The 23431-nt window shown below is 44.9% G+C and overlaps 1 protein-coding gene across 2 annotated transcripts in view; it reads left to right on the top strand.

The window, feature by feature from the left end:
• Positions 1 to 22832: 22832 nt before the first annotated feature.
• ROBO1 (roundabout guidance receptor 1) overlaps positions 22833 to 23431 on the top strand; it is a 1423180-nt gene continuing 1422581 nt past the window's right edge. For both annotated transcript variants that reach the window (XM_069204141.1, XM_069204140.1), the window contains exon 1: positions 22833 to 23086. The gene's annotated coding sequence lies outside the window, so the exon portion shown is untranslated. The remainder of the gene's footprint in view (positions 23087 to 23431) is intronic.

Here is a 23431-nt window from a genome sequence, read left to right as displayed (position 1 = left end):
GCCTCTGTTTTTACACACAAAGCACCAAGGCTTTTTAATGTGTGCAGGTTGGGAAGAAGAGGAAGAATTTGTTTTATCCCCACCCTCTGAAGAGTGTTTAAGATTTGAAGTGGGATCTTTGGTTTTACCCTTATCCCCATGCTTATCTTGAGATTTTTCACCATCTTTCTTCTTATTGCCATCTTTGTCACCCCCTGTATGAACTTTTCTGTTCACCCTTGTTCTGACCCATTTGTCTGCCTTCTTTCCCAATTCTTGGGGAGAGGTCAGATCAGAGTCTACCAGGTACTGGTGCAACAAATCAGACACACAATTATTAAGTATATGCTCTCTCAGGATTGTGTTATACAGGCTTTCATAATCAGTAACTTTACTGCCATGTAACCACCCCTCCAAGGCCTTCACTGAATGGTCAATGAAATCAACCCAGTCTTGTGAAGACTCCTTTTTGGTCTCTCTGAACTTTATCCTGTACTGTTCAGTGGTTAAGCCATAACCATCCAGGAGTGCATTCTTAAGAACTTGGAAATTGTTAGCATCATTTTCTTTTACAGTAAGGAGCCTATCCCTACCTTTTCCAGTAAATGATAGCCATAGGATAGCAGCCCACTGCCTTTGAGGGACATCCTGTACAGCACAGGCCCTCTCAAGTGCAGCAAACCACTTGTTAATGTCATCCCCCTCCTTGTAAGGGGGAACTATCTTATGCAGATTCCTGGAATCATGCTCTTTTGCAGGATGACTATGGGGAATACTGCTGCTGCCACCATGGGTATCTAAACCCATTTTCTGTCTTTCCCTCTCTATTTCTAAAGACTGTCTATCCAAATCCAGCTGTTGCTTCTTGAGCTTCAGTCTGGTTTGCTCCACTCTCAATCTATTGAGCTCCCTTTCCAACAATCTGTCATCAGGGTGGGTGGGAGGGACATTTCTAGATACAGAGGTATGATGGGAATGAACAGAAGGAGACCTGTCCCTTACAGAGGGCACCCTAACAGCTTGGCTACCAGTATAATGTGAGAGCACATCATCAGTATGATGTGATTCAACCTCTGTACCAACTATGCTAGACTGTCTAGTAATGGGCAGGCTGAGAAGTTTCTTTCCTGAACCTTTTCCTGGGGGAGTCCCTGGATCAGATTGAGAACCATTAGCTACTTTTTCTACAGATTGGGCACTTATGGCCTTATCCTGTACTCTAAGCATATTAATTAACAGTTCTAAGGAAGGATTCTTCCCTACACTCAAACCTCTCTCTATGCAGAGACTCCTTGCTCCTTTCCAGCTAAGGTGATCATATGCAAGTTTGGACAGTTCAACTTTTTGGCCTGTGCCAGACATTTTTTAGAGAGAGTAAAAGTGATAGACAAAGAGAAAAAAGTTTTCAGAACTTTTTGCAAAGACAGAAAAAAAAACTTTTTAAACTTTTAAGAACTTTTTGAAAGTTTAGAAGTACTTTTCAGCACTTAGAAAAGAGTGAAAAGAGGAAATGCAAAACTTTTTGGCTATGTGTATATACACTGACCTTGTTTTGTATATTTTTCTCTTATGAAAAGTACAATGACAAGAGTGGTAAGTAGTCTCAAAGCACTTATCCCACCACTGCACAACCAATGTAGGAGGCTGGACTGGCTTGTAGTGAGTACCAAGGGGTACTTGCACCTTGCACCAGGCCCAGTTATCCCTTATTAGTGTATAGGGTGTCTAGCAGCTTAGGCTGATAGATAATGGTAGCTTAGCAAAGCAGCTCAGGCTGAACTAGGAGACGTGTGAAGCTACTACAGTACCACTTAGTGTCATATGCACAATATCATAAGAAAACACAATACACAGTTATACTAAAAATAAAGGTACTTTATTTTTATGACAATATGCCAAAGTATCTTAGAGTGTACCCTCAGTGAGAGGATAGGAAATATACACAAGATATATATACACAATAGCAAAAATATGCAGTATAGTCTTAGAAAACAGTGCAAACAATGTATAGTTACAATAGGATGCAATGGGGAAACATAGGGATAGGGGCAACACAAACCATATACTCCAAAAGTGGAATGTGAACCACGAATGGACCCCAAACCTATGTGACCTTGTAGAGGGTCGCTGGGACTATCAGAAAATAGTGAGAGTTAGAAAAATAACCCTCCCCAAGACCCTGAAAAGTGAGTGCAAAGTGCACCAAAGTTCCCCTAAGGACAAAATAGTCGTGTTAGAGGGAGAATGCAAGGAAAACACAAATCAGCAATGCAACAACGATGGATTCCTGTCTGAAGGTACCTGTGGAACAAGGGGACCCAGTCCAAAAGTCACAAGCAGCTCGGAGATGGGCAGATGCCCAAGAAATGCCAGCGGTTGGTGCAAAGAAGCTCTTACTAGGCTGAAGAACTGTGAATACTGCAGGAACGACAAGGGCTAGAGACTTCCCCTTTGGAGGATGGATCCCCCACGCCTTGGAGAGTCGTGCAGAAGTGTTTTCCCGCCGGATGGACGCCAACAAGCCTTGCTACACGCAAATCGTGCGTTTGGCGTTTTTGGACGCTGCTGGGGCCCAGGAGGGACCAGGAGGTCGCAAATTGGACCTGCAGAGAGAGGGGACGTCGAGCAAGACAAAGAGCCCTCACTGAAGCAGGTAGCACCCGGAGAAGTGCCAGAAACAGGCACTACGAGGATGCGTGAAACGGTGCTCGCCGAAGTTGCACAAAGGAGTCCCACGTCGCCGGAGACCAACTTAGAAAGTCGTGCAATGCAGGTTAGAGTGCCGTGGACCCAGGCTTGGCTGTGCACACAGGATTTCCGCCGGAAGTGCACAGGGGCCGGAGAAGCTTGCAAAGTCGCGGTTCCCAGCAATGCAGCCCAGCGAGGTGAGGCAAGGACTTACCTCCACCAAACTTGGGCTGAAGAGTCACTGGACTGTGGGGGTCACTTGGACGGTGTCGCTGGATTCGAGGGACCTCGCTCGTCGTGCTGAGAGGAGACCCAAGGGACCGGAGATGCAGCTTTTTGGTGCCTGCGGTTGCAGGGGGAAGATTCCGTCGACCCACGGGAGATTTCTTCGGAGCTTCTGGTGCAGAGAGGAGGCAGGCTACCCCCACAGCATGCACAAGCAGGAAAACAGTCGAGAAGGCGTCAGGATCAGCGTTACAGAGTTGCAGTAGTCGTCTTTGCTACTATGTTGCAGGTTTGCAGGCTTCCAGCGCGGTCAGCGGTCGATTCCTTATCAGAAGGTGAAGAGGGAGATGCAGAGGAACTCGGCTGAGCTCATGCATTCGTTATCTAAAGTTTCCCCAGAGACAGAGACCCTAAATAGCCAGAAAAGAGGGTTTGGCTACCTAGGAGAGAGGAAAGGCTACTAACACCTGAAGGAGCCTATCACAAGGAGTCTCTGACGTCACCTGGTGGCACTGGCCACTCAGAGCAGTCCAGTGTGCCAGCAGCACCTCTGTTTCCAAGATGGCAGAGGTCTGGAGCACACTGGAGGAGCTCTGGACACCTCCCAGGGGAGGTGCAGGTCAGGGGAGTGGTCACTCCCCTTTCCTTTGTCCAGTTTCGCGCCAGAGCAGGGGCTAAGGGGTCCCTGAACCGGTGTAGACTGGCTTATGCAGAATTGGGCACCTCTGTGCCCAACAAAGCATTTCCAGAGGCTGGGGGAGGCTACTCCTCCCCTGCCTTCACACCATTTTCCAAAGGGAGAGGGTGTCACACCCTCTCTCAGAGGAAGTTCTTTGTTCTGCCATCCTGGGCCAGGCCTGGCTGGACCCCAGGAGGGCAGCTGCCTGTCTGAGGGGTTGGCAGCAGCAGCAGCTGCAGTGAAACCCCAGGAAGGGCAGTCTGGCAGTACCAGGGTCTGTGCTACAGACCACTGGGATCATGGAATTGTACCAACAATGCCAGGATGGCATAGAGGGGGCAATTCCATGATCATAGACATGTTACATGGCCATATTCGGAGTTACCATGGTGAAGCCACATATAGGTAGTGACCTATATGTAGTGCACGCGTGTAATGGTCTCCCCGCACTCACAAAGTTCAGTGAATTGGCTCTGAACAATGTGGGGGCACCTTGGCTAGTGCCAGGGTGCCCTCACACTAAGTAACTTTGCACCTAACCTTTACCAGGTAAAGGTTAGACATATAGGTGACTTATAAGTTACTTAAGTGCAGTGTAAAATGGCTGTGAAATAACGTGGACGTTATTTCACTCAGGCTGCAGTGGCAGACCTGTGTAAGAATTGTCAGAGCTCCCTATGGGTGGCAAAAGAAATGCTGCAGCCCATAGGGATCTCCTGGAACCCCAATACCCTGGGACCTCAGTACCATATACTATGGAATTATAAGGGTGTTCCAGTAAGCCAATGTAAATTGGTAAAATTGGTCACTAGCCTGTTAGTGACAATTTGAAAGTAATGAGAGAGCATAACCACTGAGGTTCTGGTTAGCAGAGCCTCAGTGAGACAGTTAGGCACCACACAGGGAACATATACATGCACACCTATGAGCACTGGGGCCCTGTGTGACAGGGTCCCAGTGACACATACATATAGGCCACAAACCTATGAGCACTGGGGTCCTGACCAGCAGGATCCCAGTGACACATAACAAACATACTGAAACCATAGTGTTTTCACTATGAGCACTGAGGCCTGGCTATCAGGATCCCAGTGAGACAGTGAAAACAGTGACAAACACCCTGACATACACTCACAAACAGGCCAAAAGTGGGGGTAACAAGGCTAGAAAGAGGCTACCTTCTCACAGTACGTACTTAAGAATTAACAAGGCCTTCTGCCAGAGCTTCGTCACTAAAAGTTACATCAATATAGTTGCAACTCAATATCCGATCTAACTATGTAGTAGTTATTCTGTGTCAACCTCAAGCAGTGAATGACCTTATTTGTTAACCCATCAACAGCATCATGGTGTTATTGTGGCAACTTTGACATGTTAGTCAAAAAGATAGTATGCTTGTTTCTATTGGCAGCTTGAGGTTGAGAAAAGTGACCCTGCATTCCTATGTGAAGGAGAGGCAGCTGGCTTGCAGCAACCGCATCCCTCCCTAAGACACAATAGATACCTGAGCTTGGGCTATAGGGGCAGTTCAATGCCAGATCCTAATGGTTGAGATCTATCTGGGAGTTTGTGTAGCGTCGGCTTATTAACCTTTCCAATTGAACCCTCATGGGGACGCTTTCAGAGAATTGTAAGTCCAGGGCTCTCTGCTGTGCAGGGAGATTCTTGGATGTTTAGTAACCTCCTAGGTATTTCTATCGCAGGATTACAGGCAGAGTGCATGTTCGTCTGCCCCCCACTGCACATGCATTTACAGCAGCATTGTCTGGATGCTAAGTTTAAAACTTGTTCAGAAACATTAAAAAGTAATACTTTAAGGGCCTCCAGCTTCTGACCTAGTGAGGTACCATCAATGCCTACTGCTATATTTTGATTCCTGGCGCTCACACTATCGCTAACGGTAGCAGGCGGTTTCCTTGTCGGTAGCTGTGGTCTTGAAAAGGGATCAGAAGCTGTGCTTCTTGCGCTCTCCTCAGGAGCAGCTAAACGAGTGAATTGGTTAATGCAGAAAACACTTGGGATAATGCTTATGTTAGACCCGTTTGTGAGGACATATTTTCTGAAAGTACAACTGAGTAGTTCTTTTCCCGGGCTGCCATGGACTCCTTCCTTCCCATAGGGCTTTGCATACCCAATACCATATCATTTGAGGCTCCTGTGTTCCCATCAGTATCAGTCAAAAGATGTTTATTTTTCTTAAACATAGCAGGAACTTTAGCCTGGCTTGACCTGCCACTCGCAAACGATTTTGCACTTAAGATAGACTGAGCTTCATTGATAAGATGATCGAAGAGATCGAGGGTACAATTTTCAGCTGCGCTCGTCGGAAAGCCTTTCCCCTCACCCGTTAGTTTCTATGTTTTTTAATTGCTGCAGGTGATTTCGTTTTGTCAGCAGCCTTCCTATATAAGTAAAGAAATCACACTCTCTTAACTGGAAGGAATTAAACGTTTGGTAAGTTCTCAGATCCTGTATCACAGATGAACGATGAACAAGGGAGGGCCTAGCCTGGTCTGTTCTGGGTGATGATGGGCAAAGACGGGCCCGGTCTTCGCCGGGGCACAGTTCTGGCACCTGACCACATCCTGCGCTGCAGGAGCAGTCCTTCACTTAAGAGCGTGCCCTCGGCATCTGTGACCTCACCCAGTTACAAGGAGGGCTCAGGGGCGTAGTCCCATCCCAGCCCACGGAAGACCCTGCGATGATCAAGCAAGCAATGGCAGAGGCACCAGTGAACCCTGCACTGTGGGAGCAGTCCTGCGCTTAAGAGGGCACTCTCTGCAGTTGTGACCTCACCCAGTTACAAGTACGGCTTGGGCACGTAGTCCCACCCCGGCCCGCGGGAGACACTGCAATGATCAGGCAAGTAAGGGCAGAGGCACCAGTAAATCCCACGCTGCGGGAGCAGTCCTGCACTTAAGAGTGTGCCATTGGCAGTTTTGACCTCACCCAGTTACAAGGAAGGCTGGGGGACGTAGTCCCACCCCAGCCCACGGGAGGCACTGCGATGATCAGGCAAGTAAGGGCAGAGGCACCAGTAAACCCCGCACTGAGGGAGCTGTCCTGGGCTTAAGAAAGTTCAGTTGTAACTTTACCCAGTTACAAGGAGGGCTGGGGGCGTAGTCCCACCCCAGCCCACGGGAGGCACTGCGATGATCAGGCAAATAAGGGCAGACGCACCAGTAATTCATACCACACTTGATAGGCTAATGGTTCTTCATCATATGTGAGTACACAAATGTACGGTAATTCCATGGGAGGTTTGGCTCTTTTTGCCAGGACTGTTGTACTTCTTGTATGCTTATGTTTGGTCACAAAGAGTGTACAACAGTCGAATAATTACTTTCTCTCCCCCTTCAATATGTTAGCTACCTCCATTGTACTAGTTCTATATGTACAAGAGATCCGTTTCATGCCCCTTCTGTTTCTGATATCTGTCATTCATATGTTCTCTGTGTTAGGGAAGGTTGGGCTGGTGCTGCCCATTTTGTGCCTTTGTTGTGATGTAAAACTTGGTCTTAAACTTTCCACTACACAAAAGACACAACAATTTGAATTGGCAATGCTTTATTCATAACATAAATGAAACAGTGAAGCCTCACAAAATGTGCCATCAGATTTTACTTCTGGTTTTATATGTGAAACAACAGTTTTTTTTAAATGAACTAGATACATTTGAAAAATGTAAAGCGTATCTGACTAGTGGCTTAATGTCAGGTATACCACCCTAGGCCAATACCACCATTAGATGCATTCCAAATATTTTGCCTGGAGCTGCAGTCTCAGCACTTTCTTCAATTCAAAATTACTACTTTTCAACCCTTGCGAAAAACACTTGGGGAATGTATAACTTTCCTCAAAATAGTCCAGGACTGGCGTTAGAATAGTAAATAAACCTCCTGGATTATTTGGTGGAAAGTTCGTCTTTTCCAAATTACTCTAGGACTGGAGTTAGAATAGCAAATGTAACCTTCCAGTATCCACCAAGCCCACTGCTGACATGAGGGCATAGTTCAGGGCAAGAAACACGAACGAGCTTACAACCGACAGCACTTTGCATCCTGGAGATATGAGCCAATAATAGCAACATTCAAAGTAAAACTAAAATTCCCACTTGTTGGCTGAAAAGCAAGGAATGATGGACAGTATTATTTGGAGGCCCACATAACTTATGTAGCAATAGAAGGCCAAATTATATAACAAGGTTGACAATTTTTTGCAGGTAGAAGGGGCCCATTTTGTGGCGTAATGCAGCACAATATATAGCAGTATTGCTTACTTTTATTTGAAATGTTAGCGATATTAAAAGTGACTTTCTTCAAAGCTGCACCACATTTGTACTAATTTAACATCTGAATACAGCAATCAGCAACTGAAAAATAACCCGTTAAACTTTACAAAGAATCTGCCACTGCTCAGAATTACATCTACTCATTTTTCTTCAATACCGTTTGATCTGTTTGAGCTAGAAACAACATTTCTTTTTGATTAAACTCTTCAAATAATGCTGAAGGTGGTGAATTATGTGGCAAATGAGGAAAATTCATGATCCTGTGGAAACTGTTGTATGAATGCATAATTTCACTGACCCTGATAATATGTGATGGAGCCAATTTTCTTAATTCTGGAATGCAAAAATAAAATGTAGTTCCTTTCTGTCTGCCTTTTTTCTTTAGGGAAGCAACGGTTCAACCACCAGGTGGGTGAAAGACAGATAGCATTTCAAATACAGATTGGAGCATCTCAATGCTGTTTGGCTAACTTTAAGACTCCTTGGATGAACAAATGAATGTTAAAAGGTATTTACTCGAAAAGTGTGAGCAGCAATAGTTAATGTCTGAAGAGACACTGAGAAAAGAATAACCATGTGCTGGCATCCTTCTTCTGGAGCCCATCCTCTGCTCACAAGTTGGTGTGATTTAGAAAGAGTGCTTGAAATGGACTCTGTCTTCAACTAGTGCAGTACATGTTGCAGGTGCTGCACTATGGAGGCCCCCAGCGATATTTAGATTTTTAAATGTGACCCAAACTGTATCCTTTTTTAAAGCAACACAATTTCTTTTAAGGACCAGTCATTGCTTTTCAAAATTATTTCCCATTTGCAAAGGCAAAAGCCAGGATGTAAATCTGCTGTCCCTTTCAGGCCTCCATCCCTGCTTTGACGGTTGATTCAGAAATGGTATCCTGCAATGATAATTTTCATTACACAGGTCATTTTGCCACCCCTGCAAATGGACAATTTGCAATGCAGCTTAGCAGTACATAGGTTGCATTCTGAACTGCATTCCAAAACAAGTTGAGGTGCAATTTACACACCCTGGGCTTGTGAATCATGACAGTGCATCAATCCCCAAGATTTCAATAGTAGATACATGAGAGGGCAGAAGACATTCCAAATTAAATTGGGTAGATGTTATGGCATTGATGTTTTCACAGGAGGATTAATTCAGATATCAAAGGTGTTAGAAATGGGGTCTTTGGTTGACAGTCAGGTTACCCCCTGTTCAAGCAAGGACCCTCACTCTAGTCAGGGTAAAAGAGAATCACCCTCAGCTAACCCCTGCTTACCCCCTTGGTAGCTTGGCAGAGCAGTAGGCTTAACTTCAGAGTGCTAAGTGTAAAGTATTTGTACCAACACACACAGTAACTTAATGTAAACACTACAAAATGACACAACACCAGTTTAGAAGAATAGGAAATATTTATCTAAACAAAACAAGACCAGAATGACAAAAATCCACAATACACAAGTCAAGTTATCAATAAAAATACAAAAAGAGTCTTTAAGTCGTTTTAAACACAAACTAACACTGTCAGCGTGTAAAAGTACCTTGGGCGCGTCAAAAAGAACCCCACAGGGGCAAGTGCGCATCATAAAGGGCTTACGATTAGTTGATTCCACTCACGAGCGGGACCGTGCATAATTTCTACTTTCACTGGGTCGGGGCGTGTCATTTCTTCTCTCCGCAGGAGAGCAGTGAGTCGATCCGGTCAGCACTCTCGGGTCTGGGCAGGCCTTGCGTTGTTTTTCCATGCACAATGGTACTTGAGTCGGAAATCCAGCCGCACGATGATCCGAATACCCCGCAGCGTGGGATGTGATCTCCAGCCTCCCTCAGCGATGCTGCACATTTTTTCTCCTGCTCCGTGCGTCGATTCTCTGGTTGGGTTTCCTGCGAGAGTCGTTTCTCAGCTGCTGAGCCAGCGGCACGTCGTTTCTTCAGCTGCAGATCGGAGTCGCTCTGTGCATGGATTTCCTTATCTTTAGGTTGCCGGCTTCCCCTTTATGGGTCCCAGTAACTGGAAGGGCATCACAGGGAAGAGTAGGAGTCTCTCCAGAGACTCCAGGTGCTGGCAGAGAGAAGTCTTTGCTGTCCCTTAGACTTCAAACAACAGGATGCAAGCTCTAAATCAAGCCCTTGGAGATTTCTTCTCAAGATGGGAGGCACACAAATTCCAGTCTTGGCCTCTTACTCTGGAAGAAACAGCAACTCGAGGATAGCTCCACAAAGCACAGTCACAGGCAGGGCAGCTCATCTTCCTCAGCTCTTCAGCTCTTCTCCAGGCAGAGGTTCCTCTTGTTTCCAGAAGGGTTTCTAAAGTCTGTGGTCTTGGGTTCCATTCTTGTACCCAGTTTCTCCTTTGAAGTAGGCCTACTTCAAAGTAAAGTCTCTTTTGAATGTGAAATCCTGCCTTGCCCAGGCCAGGCCCCAGACACTCACCAGGGGTCGGAGACTGCATTGTGTGAGGGCAGGCACAGCCTTTTCAGGTTTGAGTGACCACTCCTCCCCTCCCTCCTAGAACAGATGGCTCATCAGGATATGCAGCCTACACACCACTCCCTTTGTGTCACTGTCTAGTGTGAGGTGCAACCAGCCCAACTGTCATATCAATGCTATAAGCAAGAAAATGCTCACTTTCCAAAAAGAGGCATTTTCAAACACACAATCTTAAAATCAACTTTACTTAAAGATGTATTTTTAAATTGTAAGCTCAGAGACCCTAAACTCCACATGTCCATCCACTCCCAAAGGGACTCTACACTTTAATCAGATTTAAAGGTATCCCCCATGTTAACCTATGAGAGGGACAGGCCTTGCAACAGTGAAAAACGAATTTAGCAATATTTCACTGTCAGGACATATAAAACACATTATTATATGTCCTACCTTAACCATACACTGCACCCTGCCCTTGGGGCTACCGAGGGCCTACCTTAGGGGTGTCTGACATGTAAGAAAAGGGAAGGTTTAGGCCTGGCAAGTGGGTACAGTTGCCAAGTCAAATTTACAGTTAAAAGTGCGCACACAGACACTGTAGTGGCAGGTCTGAGACATGATTACAGAGCTACTTATGTGGGTGGCACAACCAGTGCTGCAGACCCACTAGTAGCATTTGATTTTCAGGCCCTGGCACCTCTAGTGCACTTTACTAGGAGCTTACTGGTAAATCAAATATGCCAATCATGGATAAGCCAATCACATACACATTTTGTAAAGGAGCACTTGCACTTTAGCAGTGGTTAGCAGTGGTAAAGTGTCCAGAGTAACAAAAACAGTAAAATCAGAGACCAGCACACATCAACAACCTGGGGAATAGAGGCAAAAAGTTAAGGGAGACCACGCCAAGGATGAAAAGTCTAACAAAAGTGTATATTTAGAATCAGGGGTAGTTCCTCCTAAAGAGCAGAGGAGTGTTGCTCCGCCTGCTGCGAGTGCAGCCGGAAAGCACAAATATAGAAAATGGCACACTAATGCCATTTTATTTTGCCACCAGCTTGTGCTATGTACAATGAGAGGGCAAGGGGTGGAGCAGAATCCTGCAACTGCAGGATGACTGCTGCCCCTTTCACTGTGCATGTTGGGCTGGCCCGTTGCCTTGCTACGACCAGTGTGACATGCGCACTGTAGACCCAGCAACAGCTGGTGGATTGCTGGCACAGGCCCCCAACCTCAAATGAGTGCTGGGTTAGCCTACTCCTACCAATCATATAGCTGCTCTCATGCTGAAAACAGCATGAGAGCAGCACCAGGATTATTTCGATTTATGTTCCACTGAGCAGGAAGGAAGTCCTTCAATTCCTGCTTGCGGACGCTAGGGGAAAAGTGCAACACTGGGGGAGCCTCATATATGGTGAGTTTGGCACCATCCTGCCCTACTATATTTTAGTCATGCTAGCCACCCATGGGCATCAATTAGGGGTCACCAGGAGTCGCAGGTGAGACCCCTACGCCCCCGTTTGTGACCTCTTGCCACCCTGCTTGCGACCCTTTGCTTCCAAGCGATCTGATGGCATAAAATCAGCCAGTGTGTTTGTGCAGCACTTGATTGCACTGATGAATCAGAAGTCCTGCCTGCAGACAATTCACATCATGCCTGCAAGCTGGGCCTGAGGGAAAGAACTCACTTGTTGCTATGGTGACCATCACCCAGCCAGCCGGCGCACAGTCCTCGGTTTAGATACATTATATGTATCTGCTGTAGGCCTGGGATGCTTCAATCACTTGACTTGATCTGCAGGGCCATCAATCGAGTAGCTCATAAAAGAGCTACCAATGACAGCCCTGACAAGATTTATTGGCTAGCCCCCATGGCACGGCCGTGTGACTACTGACGGGTCTCTTCAGAGTAGGGCTCATGTTGGTGTCGCAGCAGGACTTGAGTATGAGTGTGACAGTTCCCTTACTTTTCTTTATGCGCTTCAACTACTGACTTTCATTTGCTTAGTGTTTATAGAGACTCAAATGGATGCAGGGTGGCAATGCACCAAGCATCCTTCATGTGGTCATTAGCGTATTGGAGCTTTACATACCTAGTTAAAGTTGGGGTGAGGGATTTGAATCAAAATATGTCAAGCTTTTTCACACTTGCTGCCCACATTTGCAAGTTGGTCAGTATCATGATGTGCTTGCACAATGTTCTGCAGGGCAGACTGCGACCCACTAAAATCTCTGGTGAGACTCGATTGCAGCTCATTTCACATGCATAGCTCCAGTGGCCATGGTCTAGCCAGCCCGCATAAAAAAGCGCAGCACAGTTGGAACTTCCCTGCGCCAATTGTCGGCCACAACCAGTAAAATGGCTCAGCGGGTTAATGCATCTGTATGTATGTATTGCAACGTTAGTGCAAACTTAGTGTTACATACCAAAGATCTTATTATCCCACTCCCCACCAAATTTCTGCAGATATCTGTCCATGCTCTGCATCCATCAGCACATATTCCTGTCCTGTTGAAGCACTTTGCTGGTTCTGGGCACAGGCCACTCTGTTTGAATACTCCTATTAAAACCTCAGTATTGGAGTCTCCCGACTCAGTGTAGGATTTGTGGGACCATCACAAAGAGCAGGGCTGGCCAGGCCCTAATGGGATTGATAGGGAGACGGTGAAATGAGAGCACAAAGGTGATGGACATCATCTGAAAATGATGACAGTCCCTTGCTATGAATTTGTAAAGCAATGAACAAGGGAATGTTTAACTGGGCACATGGCATGCACTAAAAAGTTCCTCTGGGGTACCTAGATCAGTCAAAGGAGAATACCTGTGAACTGGAACAAATGCAGCATGGGATGTCACCAATGGGGAAAGAGGCACTGGGGACGGACTGGGGAGCCCAAAGCAGTCCTGGCAAATTTACTATATAATGGTTGTCTTTACGGAACCTCTCTCTCTCTTTCTATTGATTCATTCATCCATCTGCTCTCACCTTTTCTCTTCTATCTTCTCCCTTTCTGGTTCCTTGCTCTCTACCTTCCACCCTCTCTCCCACTCTCTCTGTCCCCCTCGCTCTTTCATTGAAGCTCGCTGTGCCTTCTGCAGTTATCCTCAGGGAGCTGGGGAAAGAAACAGAGGTGCCAGGAGAGTCCCTGAGTGTCCAAAACTAGTGTTCAATAGACTCAGCCACCTGCGGAATGTCTGAAGAATAAAATGCCTGTCCGGCCCTGGAGACACCATGACATTCCCTCTTTGAACTCATGTGAAACTCATCCCTAGATGGGTGTTTCCTACTTGCTGTGTTAAAAGTAATTTCTAATGATAGACTAAGACAACAATATACCTGCAGCAAAAGTTACATTCCCTAACTGTCCTTGCTTCTTCCACATGAAATAAGAGTTCTATGACCTCAACCACTCCCTCACCCCTTTACACCAAAAAGATGGTCTCTCTTTTGAAACATTAAAGGTGTGAGCAAGCCCACAGCAGTGTGTAGCTGAACTCTCAGTTCTCCAATTGGCTATCCAATGATGTGGTGCTATGTGGCACAATGCACGACACAGAGGGAGGTGTACAAACAGCCACTATCATAAATAGGGGCACATCAATCAAAAAGGATTTCCAGCTTGGTGAAGCATCTTTCACAGCCCTTTAGAGTTAGTAAATAAGTGTGACATCTTTTGCAACATTTTTTTTTTTGGAGTGTGCAATCATTCATGGGCTGGGTTACATGTCGTTTGTACACAGTAAGCAAGCGATTACGTTCCCTTTTCTGCACTGTTTCATGCTGATATTCAAAACTTGCTCATGGTAGGATTCACATGCATTGTCTCCACAGGTTTAGAAGAATGTATATCATGTCATGGAAAGGAGGGTTGCTGGAAGAACTTGACTTGCATTCAATAGGGCTGTTATCTATGCTCCAAGACTGGGATTTAATTACATGGTTCGGACTGGAGACGCCGAGTGCCACATGGATTTGTTCTTGGAATAAATTTTATAGACGGACCGAGACTGCTAACGATTGCTGTGTACTATTAGTACGTGAGAACACTGGTAACGATATGAAGCAGAGCTTTGAAGGTTCTAGGTGTATTTGACTGATGGTCAGGATTGGTAACGTTGTTACATGGAATACAATATACGTCTGGAGCATATCCTGGATACAAATTAGCCCTGAAGAAGTCGTTTGGGTTATTGCGCCATGACGAAACGTGTGTTGGCTGGCTTGGAGTGTTGTATGATGTTTCGATGAATTCACTTTTGGGACTCAAATTTAGGAGAAGTTTGGATCAATAAATTACGTGGATTGGACTACACAATTTGGGAACTGTTCGAACTGTGTTCGCTAATTCATTTACTATATCTACTACAAATTACGTGGGAATATACTTTAGATTTAAACGCGTTTGAGTGCCTCACATAGTGTTCTATAGTTGGAGGTTTACTTTGTAAACATGGTGAGGGATGGGTGTTTTCCCTTGTGAGGGCACCTCACCAGTACATTGTGGCTGTTATTTGTCCTGAGCGCCTTTTTTTCCCTCACCATTGCACCCCATTAGTGATTCTCTGAGATTTAATTACATGGTACTGCTAGATGGTAAAACAAATGAGAAAGTGAACTTGTTTAACATTATAGGCCCATCAACCTTCCCATTTTATAAGTTATTTGGTATTGATAATGGCTGATTTCAACTTAACTAGCGTATGTTCCATTGTTGTACACCATTTGATAGGTTCTTAATTAATGTAAATTATCTTAATTGTATTTCTGAAGACACTACCTGAAACAATGTATGTAGCTGCATTTTCAATAGGATGTGAAATAAGTCTGTTTATAACTTACTTCTTTTGCATCTGCAGCGATTTTCCGGCCTCTGTGTGTCATGTAAGTAACCAAAGGTTAGAGTATCACTTCCTGTGATAGCACCAAACCAAAGGTTATGCAATGCCGCTTCCTTTGATTTCAAGATATCCGAAAGTCATGTGATGTTGCTTCATGTGATGTCATCTGGTCAAATGCCTTGTGATGTCACTTCCTGTGACATCATCAGGGTGATAACACTTCCTGTGATGTCACCCGGTCAAAGTTTGTGTGAATTCACTTCCTGTGACATCAGATGGAGGTCACATGGCATGTGATGTCACTTTCGCTACCACTGGCATTTTGATGAATCGACGTCCATGTAGCCACCACTGGTTGGAATAATAATGAATCACAACTCCCTGCTTAAACACAACAAATCTGGAAAGCTCCAGTTATGTAAAACGTTATTACTGTTTTGGTACTGCACAAGCACTTTACACATTGACACTATGCTAATCCTATCTGCTGTGTGCTGTTGCTGCCACTGGGTTGAGCTCAGGTTTATTTGGTGGCTTTCTTTAAATATTGTTTGAGGTTGGTAGTCAGCCACCCCACATAATAATCACATTTCTTGCAATGTGGAATTCAGTTTTTACAATGAGCCCTTACCCGCAGATTCAATACAAATCTGTATCCCCTAGGAGACAATGCAGAGTTGCTACTGCTTTCCGAGTTCAGTGCCATCTGATGAACATCAGTGCCATCTGTGGCACCAGCTTCCACTGCCCAGGGAGGAAAAGAAAAAGGAATACATTCAGTTTTTGGATTGGGAGATGAAACATTTTGCTCACTCTTACCTTCATAGTTTATCCACAAAAATCAATAAAATATCTTCAAATAAAATGTATTTTGTTCTAGTTTCAAAATCGTATTTTCCTTATTAGGATACTCCACCTTTTCTCTGTATCTTTATGTACTTAGAAAAACTTTTGGTTTTTAATATTTTACATTTTGAAGGGAGTTATGAGATTGTCATGCTGTCTTGGCCCATATTCAAGTATTCATAAAAGCATTATTTTTAAATAAAAATTGAACTATGACATAAACTTAAACAGGGACAGCCACTGACACCCTAGTCACGAGCAAGCTGGACTCCTGGAGGTACATCCTCTATGCAGGAATAAACTAAAACTCACCAGAAAGCTGCAGACCTTTCAGAACTTAGCGGCCAGAATAATTCTCAACCTCCACCTCCACTGCACTCACATCACAGTACACCTGAGGGAGCTACAATGGCTGTCCATACACAAACGAGATTTCAAACTCCTCACCCACAGGTTCAAGACACTAGATAGCACTGGCCCAGCATACCTCAGCACTCGCATCTGCTTTCAAAAACCTTCTAGACACCTTTACTCGTCTGGACTCCTACTTGCACACATCCCATGCATACGGAAATCCATACCTGGCGGTTGAGCCTACCGTACTTCTAAAGCGTGGAATGACCTGTTTCCTTTAGGGTGACCACCCGTCCGTAAATTTCACGGAGTGTCCGTAATTTCGCCCTGCCGTCCGTTGTCCGTGATGAAACCTTTAACGGACGGCATTTGTCCGTAATTTCAGCCTTTCACCTAAAGGACAAGGGAAGGCAGGGCGAAATTACGGGCAGATGAGTTTCCCCAGCAGGTTTCAAAGGCAGGGAGTCTCCTGTGCTCTGAGGGAGGGAGGGGCAGACAGCTAAGAATCAGACCTTCTTGCCAGGGGGTCTCCTTCCCTAAAGACATGCAAATGTGCACAACTGGTAAATCTGCAAATACAAAAGGGCTTGAAAACCCACATTGACTTTACTAAAAGGAGTCACTTGAAGTTTTCTGATGGCAAAGACATTACTTTCTGATGGCAAAGACATTACTTTTAGAGAGGTGTTGTAATGGTGTTCCAAGGTGAGCTGTGGAGTGTGTGGTTTGAATGGAGTGTTATAATTTTTTTTAGTATTAGGTATAAACTGTATATTATTCAAATCTGTATTTCAGAAGCACTTTTTTTTTATTTAACCAAAATGTATTTGCGCTTTTTGTAGCAGCCTTTATTATGATGTAATTGTATTTTTCACAGTTCTTTCAGGTACCTCATAGTACTAACAAACATTGGCAAAGCAATAGGTCTCATCTACAAAAGAGTTATTGGCTTTGTTAATGTGTTTTAGCCATTAGCCATGTTATACACCAGAGTAGCTGCTGTTCAGCATGGCTTAAAGTTAGTGGCATAGTGGTGTGGAGTAGAGTAGCATAGGAGCAGTGGCGTAAAGCCCAGTGGTGCAAAATACAGTGCAGCGGGGTACAGTGCAGTTGTTTGGAGTGTGTTAGCGTAGAGTGCAGTGGTTTAGAGTGCAGTGACATGGAGTGGCGTGGGACAGAGTAGAATGGCATAGAGTGCAGTGGAGTAGAGTTGCATACATTAGAGTGGCAGAGAGAGCACTAGCGTAGAGTGGTGCAGTGGCATAGATTGCAGAGTAGACTCACGTTGCAGGGAGTGCAGTGGCGTAGTGTAGAGTGGTGCAGAGTAGAGCAAAGTGCTGTAGAGTGGAGTGATGCAGAGTAGAGTGGCATAGAGTGCAGTGGCATAGAATGCAGTAGTACATAGTACATCAGTGTATAGTACAGTGGTAGAGAGTGCAACGCTGCAGAGTAGAGTGTCAGTGCAGTGATGTAGAGTGGAGTAGAGTGGCACAGAGAGCAGTGGCGTAGAGTACAGTGGTACAGAGTAGAGGGCAGTGGCGTACAGTGCAGTTGTTTAGAGTGCATTGGCGCAGAGTGCAGTGGCATAGAGTGGCATGGGGTAGAGTTACATAGAGTGCAGTGGAGTAGAGTGGCATACAATAGAGTAGCAGAGTGCAGTAATGCAGAGTGGTGCAGTGTCATAGAGTGCAGAGTAGACTTGTGGCACAGAGTGCAGTGGTGTAGAGTGGTGCGGAGTGGAGTATTGTAGAGTGGTGTAGAGTAGAGTATAGTGCCTAGAGTGCAGTGGCATAGAGTGGTGTAGAGTGCAGAGTTGCAAAGTAGAGTGTCAGTATAGTGGTGTAGAGTGGTACAGATAACAGTGGCATAGAGTACAGTGGTGCAGAGTAAAGGGCACAGTGCAGTTGTTTAGAGTGCACTGGTGTAGAGTGCAGTTGCATATAGTGGCATTGGGCAGAGTAGAGTGGCATAGAATGCAGTGGAATAGAGTATATTGGTGCAGAATGCAGTAGTACAGAGCAGAGTGGTGTAGAATATAGTGGCGGCCAGTGCAGTGTTGCAGAGTGTCAGCGTCCAATGGTGTAGAGTGCATTGAACTAGAGTGCAGTGGTCAGAGTGGTTTAGAATACAGTGGCGTAGAATAGATTGTTTCAGAGTAGAGTGCAGTTGCATAGAGTGGAGAGTGCAGTGGAATAGAATGCAGTGGCACAGAGTGCAGTGGCATAAAGTAGATTATTTCACAGTAGAGTGAGGTGGCTTAGAGTGGAGAGGTGCAGGTTATAGTGGAGTTGCATAAAGTGGCATAGAGTGTGATGGTGTAAAGTAGTGTAGAGTGCTGTGGCATAGAGTGCAGGGATGCAGAGTAGATTAGAGTGATATACAGTGTATTGATGTAGAGTGCAGGGGCATAGAGTTGAGTGTTGCAGAGTAAACTGCATTAGCTTAGAGTGTATTAGCTTAGAGTGCAGTGGCGTACAGTGTAGTGTTGCAGAGTGGCAGAGAGTGGAGTTGTGCGGATTAGATTGGTGTTGCCTAGACTGGAGTGGTATGGCGTGCAGACGAGCAGAGCGCAGTGGTGTAGAGAGGCATAAAGTGCAGTGGCATAGAGTAGAGTAGTACAGAGTAGAGTAGAGAGGCATAGTGTGAGGTAGCATAGAGTGCAGTGGCATAATGTGGAGTGGTTCCGAATGGAGAAGGGTGCAGTGGCATGGAGTAGAGTAGAGTGATACAGACTAGGGTGCAGTGGCGTGTAGTGGTGCAGAGCAGAGCAGAGTGGAGTGCAGTATGGATGATATGCTAACACACCTCCATTACAGACAACACATTTTTGATTGAAATGACCATTACATTTGCACAGATATACAGTTTTTCAAATCAAACTATACTGTGCACAGATGATGATGTGTGGAAATTGCATCACCTAATGCAATGATTTGTTTTAATCATGTAAAGGTATTTGTTTCCAGTACAGTTCAGAATTAACAAAAATGTGCTTGATTTGTACTTCTAATTCTGATATATTCTGAAGTTTATTTAAATGTTGTCATGTGATAGAAAAAACTCTTTCCTAACCCCAGTATCCAGCAAGATTGTCGCATAAACCCTCTCACTTTGAAGTCAGAGAAAGGAAAGTAAACACTAAGTTCCCACCGAAGACAGAGCCTGACATTTGACTTTGTTCTTTGAATGCACAGCAAATATGATAAGATAAGAACAAGATTTACAGGCCTGTTTACAGAAAGGCACTCGGCAGGATACTGTAAATAAGGTTTTGGCAAGGGAAGGGCTGAATTCAAGCTGCATAGCCTAAAACAAATAAAGCCAGCAAATTGAAAGCAACAAATTGTGAGTTACAAACCGCAAGGTCAATGGCAAGCAACAGGCAAAATGCATTCACAAGGAAGTACTATGAATTTACTTAAAGTGACAGCTGTGGGGTACTTTGTGGGGAAAGTCCAGTTTTTTAGTCCATATCTTGCAGAGGTTTGGCTACATCAATCACCCAGGTAGTATGGCGAGAAGACCTGGAGTGGTTTCCATGTTGCAGGAAAGGTCTGTACACCCATTCTATCAGTTTGCCACCATTTCCTATGGTACAGAGCTTCTGGCACACCTCTTGTAGGGTTAGTGCTAGGTGGCAGACATGAAATAGGGCATTTAATGATTATTTAAGGTGGTTGTAAGTAAGGAGTTGACCGGCGTGAACATGATAGTCTGCCACAAGGGTTTGGAAATTTAGTAGCTCACTGTTCAGTCCCCAATTTTAAGACACCTGCAACAGGCCACTGATGGAGTTGCTCCGAGCACAGCCATCCTGTGTAAGTGGGAAGGCTTAGCAAAGGTAGTGCAGGAGCATAGGGTTTCTTCGTGTCAGTTTACAGGTTCTGGCAAGCCAAGAGAAAGCTGTGCATGATAACCCCAGATGGTGATCCGTAGAATGGTCAGTAGGAAACAATGAGCAGTGCATTAAGCCTTCCTTAAAAGTCTTTACTGGTAAACCCCATCTCATGCAGGGAAGTGGGCAGAAAGCCAGTGAGCCACCCATTGGACCTGTGCAGCTGAATAATAGCATCCTAAGTCCAGAAGACCTAATCCACCCGCAGTTAGCTTTAGAGTGGAAAGAGCTCCCGATGGCGCCGCAGTGACCAAATCAGACGTGTGGCCTATCTGAAGAAGGAATGAAGGACAAGCAGGGGAAGGTTTGCAAATTAATACTATCATTGGGGTAGCACACCATCTTCACTAGTGCCACGTGGCCTTTACAGAAAGCAGAAGAGAAGACCAAAAAGCAAACTGGGCTTGGAGGGACCGTTCGCTCTGCAGAGATTTTCATCCTGGAAATCAGTGTAAGAATGGTAGATATTAATCACTAGGTATCAAAAGGTAACTGGTTCCCAGTTCAATCTGAGATCTAATTGTATATGAAGGCAAAAACAGTGCCATATGTTAAAGAAACACTAATTACATTTTAAAATTTCTAAATTTTGTTTGTGCAATTTACATCCCAAATATTTTGAAGATTCTATGTGTACTTGACCCTTCGGGATAACCCAGATCTCTAGTTTGGCTTTTGCTCAATTTCAAAACCATATAAAGACATGGACAAAGCGAGCAATTGCCTTGCACAACCTTGCAAGGGGTCTGGCCCCTGCTCACCTTTCAAAAGCACTAACAGCGGACCATTGCACCAGAAGAGGTTGCCAAGGTTGATGGGTGTTGCTTGTTCAACCACTTGACAGTGCCCCTTCTGTTTCGCTCCTGTGTGCAGAGACAACTCCCTAGGTGGCCAATACCTTCAAATAGTCTTGGTGGACCCATCTTGTCTGATTGTAGGAATTGTCCCACCTTGTTCTTCTCTTCTTTATTTATCCAGTTCTTAGCAACAACCCTTTGAATTACTTGCCGTGGATCTCCCATTTGATCTCAGTTTCATCCTCCTCTTTGATTATCTTTGATTGGTAGTCCGGGCTCCAATTTCTGAGATAAATGTAGAGTTCCATTTATACACTCTAGTGCAGTGAGACTACAGACAAGTTATAGGCACATCACATCCTGACATTAGGTGTGAGACTGTCGCCCACACCATCTGCCCTGCCTCTTTAAAAAAAATTAGGTTGAAAGTCCATGGGCGGTTGGGGTAAGCCAGATGTTTTTGTTCAATTTGTTTAAACTGGCATAAGGTTAATTACCTTAATGTGTCCCAAACTGTTTGCCAGGGGTTTTAAAATGTTCAGAAACATAATAAAATTTTTGCTGTTACTTTCTCTTCAGGAAAGATCGGGTAGATTTGGGTAGGGATGATGGCCTTGCCGCAGTACTGAAGGGCATTAATTTACTACTGAACAAGGACGTAATGTGACACCTGAATGTAGCATACCAGGAGGCAATCACAAAAGGTCCACAGTGAATAAATAGTGCTATGTTAAAAAAAGGGTAAAGAAATGCACTGACAACATAGTGAGACATGGCCTCTCTTGCGCGTGTCTGTAAAACTGACGTTTGTTCTTGAATTTTTGTCCTGAATTTTGACCGTTTGTCCTGAATTTTTGTCCTGAATTTTGACCCTTTGTCCTGAATTTTTAACAGTCCTGTCCAGAATTTGCCTCAATGCCAGGTGGTCACCCTAGTTTCCTTACCTAAGAGCCTCCTCCCCACTTCACACAAGAAGCTAAATACCAGGCTTTTCCAGTAGATCCACTAGGCCCCACGTAGACACACAAGTGCTCACCGCCAAGATACCCTACTGGGTGATAGTGCACTCACAAATGTCCATAACAAACAAAGGTGTCTTTCACATAGCATTTCGTGCTCATACAGACCTGCACATTGTTTCAAATTAAGATATGCGAGCTACAGCTGCGTATTGAACTTTTCCTCTGAATGACTAGTATTCCTAGAAAATGTGTTAATTCCTGTTTTTTTTAGAATCAGTGCCCTCACACATACGACTGTACAAAAGAAACACAATTTTCATTCGCCCCGCTTACTTATAATTAGTATTCTATGTAAAATCCAATTTAACAATTGGTAATGTCAAGACAAAAATAATTCGCCCTGGGTGTGTTTATTGCCATTTTAGCATCTCAACATTATGTTGCTTCTGGGGACTATATTTTTTCAGAGGAAACGTTGGTATTTTTAATTGGCGTGATATAACGAGCAAACTCGTCGAGAAACTATTTCATCTTCAAAAATGTCAAGGGATCATCTGGTACCTAAATTCACCATAGTAACTGGAATTCAGATGCTTTGTTAGAGGTGTCTTATTTTAAAATGTTGGCCAACTACCATATTTTCAGGCCAGTAGAGTACACATGTCGATTTTCTTCCTAGGCATACAGTGCCTCAAAGAACGACCCGGTTCCTTTATAACTGCGCGCGATGTGGCAGAAAAGCGTCTCGGTTTCCCCGGCTCCGCACTCTTCTTGAGAGCGATGGCAGTAGGACCCAGAGGCCGCCCGCAGCCACCACAAGAACTAGCTACAGGGGCCGATTTGTATGCAGTGCCGTCTGCTCTCCGCATTAACCGTAATACAGATAACGGGTCTGGGTTCGCTTCTGGAGAAAGGACTTGGTTTCCAGGGTCCTGAGATTGGGATGAAATCCTTTTTTATCCCTTCTGCTTAGCCAGCTATCTTGACCGAGGCTGCGTGGTCTTTTGCCGGAGTCAAAAGGTCTCGCGGTGCAGAGGAAAGTTGCACGGTCTGCCTGCGGCATGGAATTCGGACTTATCTGAAAACAATCGGATCTTGGAGGGTAAGTCCCCGTAGAAATGAATTGCACTCAGAAGCATCCTTCCCGCGCTCGACTCCTGTCAGCGCAGGACCTGGCCGCTTGGCTATATTTTGTGAAGAGGTGTTTAGAGACGCGCCAGTACTCTACTTTTACCCTTGCGTGTGTAATTCGTACCACAACAGAAAACAATGGGTGTCCCGGTCTTAGAAAAGAAAACACAACTTGTAAAACTCATTGCTGCTGTGTATATCATATTTTTTCTAAATTCATTGTGGCTGTGGAGGTCAAATTATGCTTTGGGTTGCGGTACTATCTCTATTGGTGTTGAGAGGCTGAATAATTGATGCAGCGCCTCAAAGCAGGTGG

The sequence above is a fragment of the Pleurodeles waltl genome, chromosome 8 (genome assembly GCF_031143425.1).
Source record: "Pleurodeles waltl isolate 20211129_DDA chromosome 8, aPleWal1.hap1.20221129, whole genome shotgun sequence".
Lineage (NCBI taxonomy): Eukaryota > Metazoa > Chordata > Amphibia > Caudata > Salamandridae > Pleurodeles > Pleurodeles waltl.
The sequence above is the reverse complement of the archived record's forward strand: the minus strand, read 5'-3'. Positions and strand labels throughout refer to the sequence as shown.